This window comes from Haliotis rubra, unplaced genomic scaffold, assembly GCF_003918875.1.
Source record: "Haliotis rubra isolate DU_JTF1 unplaced genomic scaffold, ASM391887v1 Scf384, whole genome shotgun sequence".
Lineage (NCBI taxonomy): Eukaryota > Metazoa > Mollusca > Gastropoda > Lepetellida > Haliotidae > Haliotis > Haliotis rubra.
The window spans coordinates 553,284-563,675 of NW_025767062.1; the positions used below are offsets into that span (position 1 = coordinate 553,284).

A 10,392-nucleotide genomic window follows, 5' to 3' on the forward strand; every position below is an offset into this window, starting at 1 on the left:
ATCTCTTTTACCCACTGGTCGGATTTGAATTTCCGCACTTTGGTCGGTTAACTCTCATTTCCGTTCTGTCAAGTGGTCCTTATGTGTGCAAGTTTACAAAAGTGTAGCACGAAGAGAATTTAATATTTCAATATTCTATTCGGAGAATCCGTCACGAGATAAGACCGTTAAAAGATTCATGAGCATCGTCATCTCATCTGTCCAACAGATTTGGAAAACAAATGACAACCGAGAAACAATATTGAGAGTCATATGTGGATTTATGCACTGAATTACAAAATGATGTGAGTTCGCGTACCAAGCTGTGCTATATGAGGGATGATTCCATATGTCAATGTCCACATTGGAGCTATCCAATATAGCTTGTGTTATTACTCAGTAGGGGCGGTGGGGTAGCCTAGTGGTTAAAGCGTTGGCTCGTCACGCCGAATCCCCACAACTGTACAATGTGTGAAGCCCATTTCTGGTGTTGCTGGAATATTGCTAAAAGCGGCGTAAAACCAAACTCAGTCAGTCAGTCAGTATTACTCAGTACTTTGTCCATGTACTTTCAATGTTTCACAGAAAGATATTTTTGTTAGCTATTGAGTCAATACTTCACCTTGAATGATTCAGCCATATCAGTAAACATTTTATGGTAGATATCCAGTAGACGTTTTTACAGTTATAACCTTGTATATTATGCTTGTCAGCATAGAGCGGGATGCTATCCCATGTTTTATCTTATATACGGAATTAGTGCATGTCCTTATATGTTTCTAACAAATAATTGTATAAGTGATGGTTAGAGCAGGGCATGTTTACCCTCTTGGCGAACACCCGGTGTCACTGATTTTAAGTGATCCATTCATACAGTTTAGTTCTTTATGAAGCACTCTGGCATATTTGTTTTGAATATACCAGTGAGAACATTTTCCATTGATATGGAGATATATTTTAACAGAAACAAGTACACATTTCAAACTACCTTTGCTACGACACTGTCTTTATGATGTTCGTTGTTATTTGATTAAATGACGGTGCAGGAGGACAAAAGATTACACGAATGTTATTTTGAGCAGACAATAAAGAAAAAACTGAAATGTTATTTGTTGTGTATGAAAAGTAATTACCGTAATATAGGTCCCGAAAGGATTGTCCGTTTAAAATAGTATGTTTATTTTTACGTGATGAGTTTCCATCACAAATATGTCTTTGAGCTTTGCCTCAATCAGATCCCCTCCTTTAATCTTCAAATGTTTCCATGTCATCTCAGGAGTAAAAATACCAAGACATGATGAAATGCCAAGCTGCCATTTCATACTGGTGCTACATAGTTATCCAGGAAGGTAACAACAACCTCTGACGCACATCATGGTGGCTTACGCCTATTAATAGTTCACCCTACAGCTTGAGACAAGAGTCCAGAAAAAGCATCCGCAGTAGGGTTAAATAGGAACACGCCACATTTTACCACAACCTGCTCTATATCTGTAGCAGATGATGGAAAGGTTTGTCTCGTTTTAATTAACAAGGTCACTAACGTAGATGTTTCGTTCGATATCGCTTAGGCTATATTTCAAACCGCGTTTTTTAATCATTCTGAATGATTAGTTATAAAAAACCCATTGTATTAATTTTGTTTTAATTTTGTTCGAACACGATTTACTAAAGTGCACGCCGATTATCAGGGTTGGATTCCCCACATGGGCACAGTGTGTGAAACCCATTTCTAGCGTTCCCAGTCGTGAATTTTCCTGGAATAATGCTAAAAGCGGCGTAAAACCATACTCACACACACTCACTCACTACCAAATTGCTATAAATTCATTTCGATATGTTCTTCAAAAAATCGAAATGACTATATCTTTGAAAACCCATAAACTAAATATTGTAGTCTAGCGTCTTGACATATAATGTTGAAGGCAAAGTTGAGAGAAGTGACTTTATTGGTCACGTCTTCATTATGCAGATGCAAAAGAATCTATACGTATGTCAACGTTCATTTTAGACTTTATCAATGCGTCACACTGGAACGTCATTAGGTTGATTTGACTTGGCCTTTGGCACATTTAAACAAGTTATTGGTTTTGTTGTTTAACGCCGCAGACTAATTCGGAATCAGTTGTGTAAGTTGAACATTGTAACTACAGACTTCAGTATAAGGCCAACGTCAACTGACCAGTTGATGGTAAGCAGTATCAGACATTCGTTGATCTGACAAGTATTACATTCTGCTGAAGCAGGTACTGGAAAACCCAGAAAACGATACGTAAGTGTTTATCAAAGGGAAATCTGAAGGATACAGAGGTTGAGATTACAGATCGTGCAGAAATTCGACACTCTGAGAGTCTAAATCTGCTGTAAATGTTAACGTTTATTTTGTTGTTAATCTCATGCGGTTAAAAGAAATTATCAGAATGACCTTCAGGAACACCATTCCAATATGGCCGTGTCTTGTTTTAACAACGTTTGTATTCTCCTTTAAGTGACCCAATCAGTGTGTCGCCGTCTCTCTCTGAGGCACACGTATTGTACTGTTTGTTTCCTGCTTCCTTGCACATTCAGAGGTACCACGGGGGAACTTTCAAATGTATATTTTCACAACTACCATGACAATGATATTGTGCGATATGCTTAGCTTATCAGGTGTATCAGTAATTTCATTTAAATCACGGTGTGTCTGCTTGATGTAGGAAGGAAGTCTGAAGTGATACTGTTGTTAGATGTTTACGACTTTGGTGAAATCCACGAACGACGGCATGGTGCTACCAAACCTGGAAACATAACCATAGCGAATAGTGATTCAAACCCACGATCAAAGGTTGCTGTGTGCCAAAAAGAATCAACTCTGTCCAACGCATTTCTCCTTTTACGACTACTGGGCCATATAGGGAACGCGGAGAGCATACACAGCGTGGACAAAGGACGCAAAAAGGCATCGTCCGTCCGATTATTCTGTTAAACATATAGTGAGGGGTTGTTTTCATCATCTGCAATTGTCATCAACTTATTTGCCCTATAAGTCGAGAAGAATATGTTTCGAAAGATAATCGAGATTGGTAATTCTCTGGTTTTGACGTTTTGAGTTCAGACGGTGGGTGAAATACAAAATCAGCAATTTGCACGCTAAACACAAAACACACAGGGAACCTCATCGTGTATGTACGTGCCACTCTTCCCTAATCAGCAACATTACAACCTAACATTACAATCAACATTGCAACAACATTACTATCTAACACTCTCCTACTAGTTCATAGAAACACTCTCCTACTAGTTCATAGCAATATGATTTGACTGTAACTGACAGCTGAAGGAAAACGGCTTGATCACACAGCTATGCAATATGATAATGTCTAAAAGGAAAACCCTTCACCAAAATGGCCGGTCAGGTGATACGAAGATTATGTGTTTGTTCAGTTGAACACTGGCATGACTTGCAACCGTGAGAAGGACACACTCGACGTTTCATGAACATACATATACGATATAATGAATCTATGATAGTGATTCATAAATACATACGGTAATAAATCATTATATTATATATTTCTTGCTTCCTTGCAAATTCAGAGGAGCCACATATTATGATAAAGTCGGAATTATATAATGTACTCTGGATTACAATTTCTTCTGATTATGTATAAGCTTTGCTGCTTTCATCTACAACCAGATATGACACTCCACGCTTTATCAAATGTCTAACGAGGAAGTTCGTGGCTGACTTCCTCTATTCTGTTGACTTGTTTTACCCACTTAGAAGTTAGCTGCAGCAGTATCCACTTCCGTGATTACATTCACCGTGTTTTTATACAGTCAGCGTAGGGACACCGAACAATCAATATTACTTTTTAAATTAAAAGGACAATGTGTTATTCTGGTGTACATTGGCGAGGCATTGATTTCTCCTTTAAACAAAGTGATCGATGTCGAGGTTAGACTAACATCTAGTCTCTGAAATGAACATATTTTACAGAAACAGCCTGTTCATAAAACGTAATCATAAAATATAATGAAAAGGTGCCCAGAGACTTTCCTAATTTTCAGTCTAAAACTGTGGAAATCTAGAATTGCCACATATTCTAGACTTGCATGGGCTTTGTTGGATATATTTGTCTCGTTAGCAACGGGCAAGAGCTACAATAAATTGTTGATGTGAAATAATACACAACCATTATTTAGTTTACGCCAGTAACACATTTGTTTATTCTATTACCGAGTTAAGACAGCAAATATGTTTTATAGCCTATTGAAGATTTACGACTAATTTTGGCATGTGACATTTCAAATACAGACGTTATTTAGGGTTTAGTCACAAAATTCAGATAATTACTTCAAGCAGACATTGTCAGGCAACATTATAGAATTAATTCATCTACGTAGATTGGCCATAACCGTCGGTGGCTGAACCAAATCCAAGTCCGAGATGAGTGGGGATATTGAGAAGCCTTAACTGCTGTATACATGGACTTGTCCTACATTAAAATAATCGTTTCCATTTTGTTATAACTTGTGCAATTGAAGGGTAAATGCTTAAACATGTTCTCAGGCAAATGCAATTTATTTAATACATTGCCTGTTTTCTCTCCCCAATATGTGTCACTCTACAGAATTTCAACTCCTTAACCCCTTGTCACCAACGCGTTTTTTTCTATAGTCATTACACAGCTCCACCAATCAACGATGGAGAGTCTTTTCTTATCTTCTTTATCCTAGCTATGGAATGCAAAGGGATTATATCATACAAAAGCATTGGTAATCAACAGTTAATATAGGATAACAACTAATTATTCAGTGCGCCCTAAGAATACCAACAACCGTGCTGTAAAAGTATGAAGATCAGTGTGATTCAAATTACAGTATCTGTGCATTGTACCTGGAACTACAGGCGTTGGGACGAATTCATTGCTTTAACAAAGTGTCACACCAGACATCGAATGAATCATTTCCTTATTATCTTGCAAGAGTATCAATGATCGAAAATCGTTCAATAATGCTCATATAGCTACACACCTGAATCAGAAATAATATAGACTAGAGAGGCCGCCTTGCCTGCTTCATTTATATCATACCTACGTACTACAAGAAACAGACAGATCCCTCTAAACAAGAGTTTTAACAAGGAGGGTCGACTTCAACTTTCCAAACGTTGTTGAGCCAGCTTCCAGTAGACCCAGCCATGAAATATGTTTCAACTTTTACATTGCCGCACTTGCATTGCCTTGTTTTGGCTGTCTCCACAGCTGTCGTCATGCCTTCATGTTTCGAATAAATCTTTTCGTGTTGGGTGAAGGTCGGATAAGGGTATCATAATGAAATGGGTACTGAAGAACTCAAAGTATTCATGTCAAAGGCGTCCTGATAGGCTCATGGGAAATTTCCAATAATCATTTGCAAAACAAGCATGCCAGCACACACGCATACACTACACACCACAAAACGTTACCCTCCTACCTTTATGAATTACTGAAAAACTATCAAAGATATGTTAGAAGGTATTAGTTACAAGAAAGCTTAACAACACAGCTTTATGCAAATCACGAAAAAAACTTCTCAAATGCTTTCATATGAAGTTGCGAAATGCATCCTTTTTTAGAAGAGTTAAATTGTTCTATTTTCGTCCATGCCGAAATATACCAACAACAGTGATTTAGATGTTCAAAAGAAAGGTTGAAATAAAATTCTGCTTTGAGACAAAGATAAACCATTTGAAGTCGCCATTTTTCAATTATTAAAACAAGAAACAACTGTTGTAGAGTGTGTAAAATTATAAAATAATCATTCCCATGATTCCAGTCTTTTAAAACATGTTCTGCTGATTTGCATTAGTGAAAACAAGTAAAGCGTGTCTTTGGTATTGTGAAAAAGTGTTTAGGAACATCTAAAAGTTTCACATATCCATTTCACATATGGAATGATTCTATAGGGTAAGAATACATGATATGATACACAATTACGAGGAATATGCCACGATTAACAGCTGAAGAGAGAGAAAGAGCCATTGGGATGGTGCAGATGGGGTCGACGTACAATGCTGTTGCCAACACCCTCGGATGCCGCCGTATCACGGTTATAAGACTTATTCAGGGCTTAAGTCAGACTGGGGTCACCGTAGACAGACCAAGAAGTGGACGTCCACGCATCACAAAGCCAGCTGAAGATAGGTACGTCCGTCACTAAGGCAGGAGGGTAACGTTTCGTTTGGAGTTTAGTGTACATGTATATACATTACAAAACAAATAGGTCAACACACCCCAAAATATACATTTCGTCGTCTTGCAATCACTGAATTGTCTGGTTCAGACCCGATTTGTTTACAAACAACAACATACAGCTGTACTACTGCTGAAACAAATATCTGCTCATGATATAGTCACAATTGTACAATCGACTCTGCTTTTGGCAGAGATTTCTTATGAATGTGGAAAGGGTTTTGACGCTTCTATTTTAGTGTGCTCGTCGGGTGCATCTGTAATATGCATTGAACACAACCTTTTAAGTGATGGAACCATGCTATCTAGTAATGCTTCCAACCAATGCAACCTGCCAGGATGAGTCCAAGTACTTCGCCCTCAGTGCACTCTGAAACTCGACAAGGCGTCACTCAGTCACACATCGTATACACGCACACTGAAGAAGAGTCATGGTTTAACTTAGGAATGTATTGAGTTCGATGTTATTTGTTTATTGATTATCTGGGAATTGGTTGTAAGGGTAGACAAGGAGTCAAAACAACAAACGTTAGGTAACCAAGGCAAACAAATAACATAACTTGTCAAGCTACATTACACACTGGCAAATGGCGGTTACTGAGGCGTTAAAGTAGATTGGGAACAGGGTATGCTTTGTGTATAAGCCCGTACATATTCAAAACAACAGCTCCAGAGAATAATAATGAAACGAAATAGATGCATAAACAATACACAGAAACATGATTTGCATTAAAGAGTAATGCTGGTGTTGTAAGGGAATGTGAAAATATCGAGCAAGGTTCATAGCATTGGGCATAATGATTAAAGGTGACTTTTCATATTTTGCATATTTCGTTTTAATCAGGCATTTAAAATTGCAATTTGAATTTTTAAATCCCTAGTGTTAAGTAAAATGCCAAGCTAAATATAATCTATGTGTTCTAACATACCTGACCAATTGAGAAGTGTTCGTACATAAGCTGGAACCGATAGCATATTGGTCAACTCGAAGGGTAAGTTCATGATTCATTCTGCTCTTGTTGCAGAACGTGGTAATGAATTGGTGCCATTTTACAGGCATAAGTCGATCATGGTTGTTTTGATATCACACTTTATTATTATCTGTGATGTTGAACTGCATCAGATTATAGGTTATTTCTCATGGCTTGATACCGCGCTGGTTATGGAGAAAGAGTGAGTGAGTTACTGTTTAGCGTCACATCGGAAATATTTCAGCAATATCGTGACGAGAACAATATATAAATTAAAGATGAATACATTTTGAGGATTAAAGCCTGTCGTCGAAGGACAGTAAAACTACCAGAGAATCACAGATAGTATTCTGCGATTAAAGCCATATAGTATGAAAAATACCTTGAAAGAGATGGGACTTACATACTATAGAGGAAGAATGGCATATTGCATTTGTTCGTGACGGTGTCGTACGAAGGGTATGACATGATCACCATTTAACGAAACACCTGGAAATTACAATAACTGATAGAAATTTCAATAACTTATAATGCTCAAAGACACATGCTCATAACACAGTTGAAATAGTACAAATAAGGGCCATCATTTTGTTTTATTGCTACACTTTAGAATCAATTTCAACCCCTCCAATGCATTCCGAAGAAGACGAAGTCAGGATAAACGCCGATGGCCAAATGAAATGCAACAGAAGACTATGCACTATTTCGTGTAGCTGGAAACAGGGAAATTGATGTTTCAACTTAAGTATAATTGACAGACAAACATCATCAATATTTATTCAACTATACTCTTAAAAAAAGTAGGGGAACCTGAGCTTTCAGTTTCGATAGGAAGTATAAGGGTTAACAAACTTCTTATGAACGCACCAGCATTTCTCCTTATCACCACCCCTAAACACAACGCACGGGATGCACGTGCACAACGCAGTAGGTGTGGGGTGTCATTCGTGATTTTGACAGTTTTCAAGAAGGTCGATAAATCACTGTACCGCATTAATGTTGCCAATCATATTTCATCACAGAGTTGTTCGTGTTTGTTTCTAGCCGGGTTTTTTTTGGGTTTGAAAATGAAAATCATACACATGCAAATTTCACGTCAAACACCAGTCATATTTCAAGAGCGATTACTGTACAAACAACTGTGGTCATCAGGAAGTGCAAGTGGTGATGCACTCTCAAAACAATCAGTATTATCATATCAACATTGATTGACTGCTGAAGAGTAAATAATAATGCAGGACATGGGCAGCTCCAGATGTTGTACTGCTTCTTGCTGACTCATCGTGTACTGGTCAGCTCTGTCTGTGACACTAACACTCTTCCTTGATTTTCAAATAAGGTACATACTCTCACGATCTGTTTGCTCCCAACTTGGAAAACCACTCGAGCATACTTGTGAATATTGCCTTGCCGATCTGTATACAAAATATGGACCAACTGAGGAATAATGAACCTGCTGGACGTCTCTCAGGGTGGAGTAAGTCCATAAATGGCGCAAACAGCACAAGACGAAACAGAATAACCTTATTGCCCCAGTTAACTTCAAGGCAAAAGACAACAGATCCATTATCTGTAAGCATCACTACATTAAATTTGTATCAAAGGACTCAGTGACATACATGATAATGCAAGATGTAGGGCAATTCTGGTAGCCTAGGCCGAGATTTGCAAACAACGACGTTGCGGTGTAGCTACTAACGCCGTTGTCATATTAATAATAAAGAAGTTGTATATCAATAGAACTCTCCCCGTTGTTCATTACACCAACTTCTAAATGCCACTCAAAGAAAATATTTGCAAAGACCAGTCATCAATACTCTTAATTTGTTACTCAACTCAAACCCCCGAAGACATGCTCATTTCCGTTTCAATACTGAATTCCAAAGCTCCCAATATATCTGCTCAAAGATCAGTGCTAGAATACTGACCATCTTCAAGATTATTATTGTAATCAAGGAAGAAAATTCTTTTTCTCGCACAGGCAAGTGCAATTAACACAGTGCCATTTATCCAAAACCGCAAACGTTCTGCTTAAATGTTGAAGCCTCTAAAATAAACAAAATTACCATTATCCCGCATTATTTGTTTTTCAGCTTTTTACAACACTACTGCACAAGTGAAATGTAACGAAAATCAAACCACCCGTCACGTGACGAGTTGAACTTAAATCAATTGTTTCATCTTTAAAGAGTAAAGGGCAAATCTGCAAATGTCTTTTTAAGGTCACTGACAAAACATAATTTGACTTCTCCGTCGATTTGATTTATTTGGAATTTGGGGATAAAACATTTAGAAAAGAAGTTGGTCTTCTAATGATCGCCCCAGCATAACGGTTTCATCAAAAAGTACATGGCATTAAGACACGAGAGTATCAGTCCGGAAACTAAGTAGCAAGTGCAGCAATATGTCTTCATTTAAACCGACTGCATGAAATAAGGCAAGTGACGGCGAGCCCACGACCGCAGACAAGAAGATGCGTAACGTCAATGATCAAAGAACTACGAACGATGTAATCAATGTACACATCATTTGTTTGATCACCGTCGGCATTACATCAACAACCTGTTTACGAAAATGCAAGGAATTTCCGAACTAGTTGCCACAGTCTGATCAAATATCAATCTCTATGGACAATGTTTATCCCACCAACATTAACGTGCATCATAGCAGAATTGTTATTCAAGTATTTGGATACGGCTTTGAACCTCTCGAACGTGTTACATGTATTTATTATAGTAACTTCGTAAGAGTTCAGCTGGCTGTTATATGAGACTGTAGTTGGCACACAAAGCATTCCAATACAGATGCTGTGTACAGACAGCTGTTTGACCCACTGAGATAACCGAACGATTTTGTATCATGTAAATATTTAAATGCTTTGTACTATTTTTGTTCGATACTGGGCTACGGAGTTTTTCCAATACAATATAGCCACAGACGGTGTATTCCAGTAAGCACCCCCTGACATATCTCACGATTGAGGGAGCCCTGGTCTTAACCCTTTGGGGCATATCTGGGACATGATTGGTAGTCGTGTCCAACAAAGGGATCCTCCTGTACAGAACCTGGCCCAATTGGAAGCTTCTTTACACGAGGAATGGCATAGACTGCTCCTTCAGAGGATCAGGAGGCTGACAGGGAGTATGAGGAGGAGAGTGCTGGCTGTCATACAGTCACATGGAGGTGACACTCGGTATTGATCTTGAATCGTGTAAGACAAGCAAAAT

At 38.2% G+C, this 10,392-nt stretch overlaps 1 long non-coding RNA gene across 1 annotated transcript; it reads right to left on the reverse strand.

The window, feature by feature from the left end:
- Window positions 1–953: 953 nt before the first annotated feature.
- Window positions 954–8,095, reverse strand: LOC124286484. Its single transcript, XR_006901046.1, has 3 exons — window positions 8,018–8,095; window positions 2,856–2,860; window positions 954–963 (listed from the first exon to the last, which is right to left on the reverse strand). It is a non-coding gene; the product is annotated as an uncharacterized LOC124286484 (long non-coding RNA).
- Between the last annotated feature and the right edge of the window lie 2,297 nt (window positions 8,096–10,392).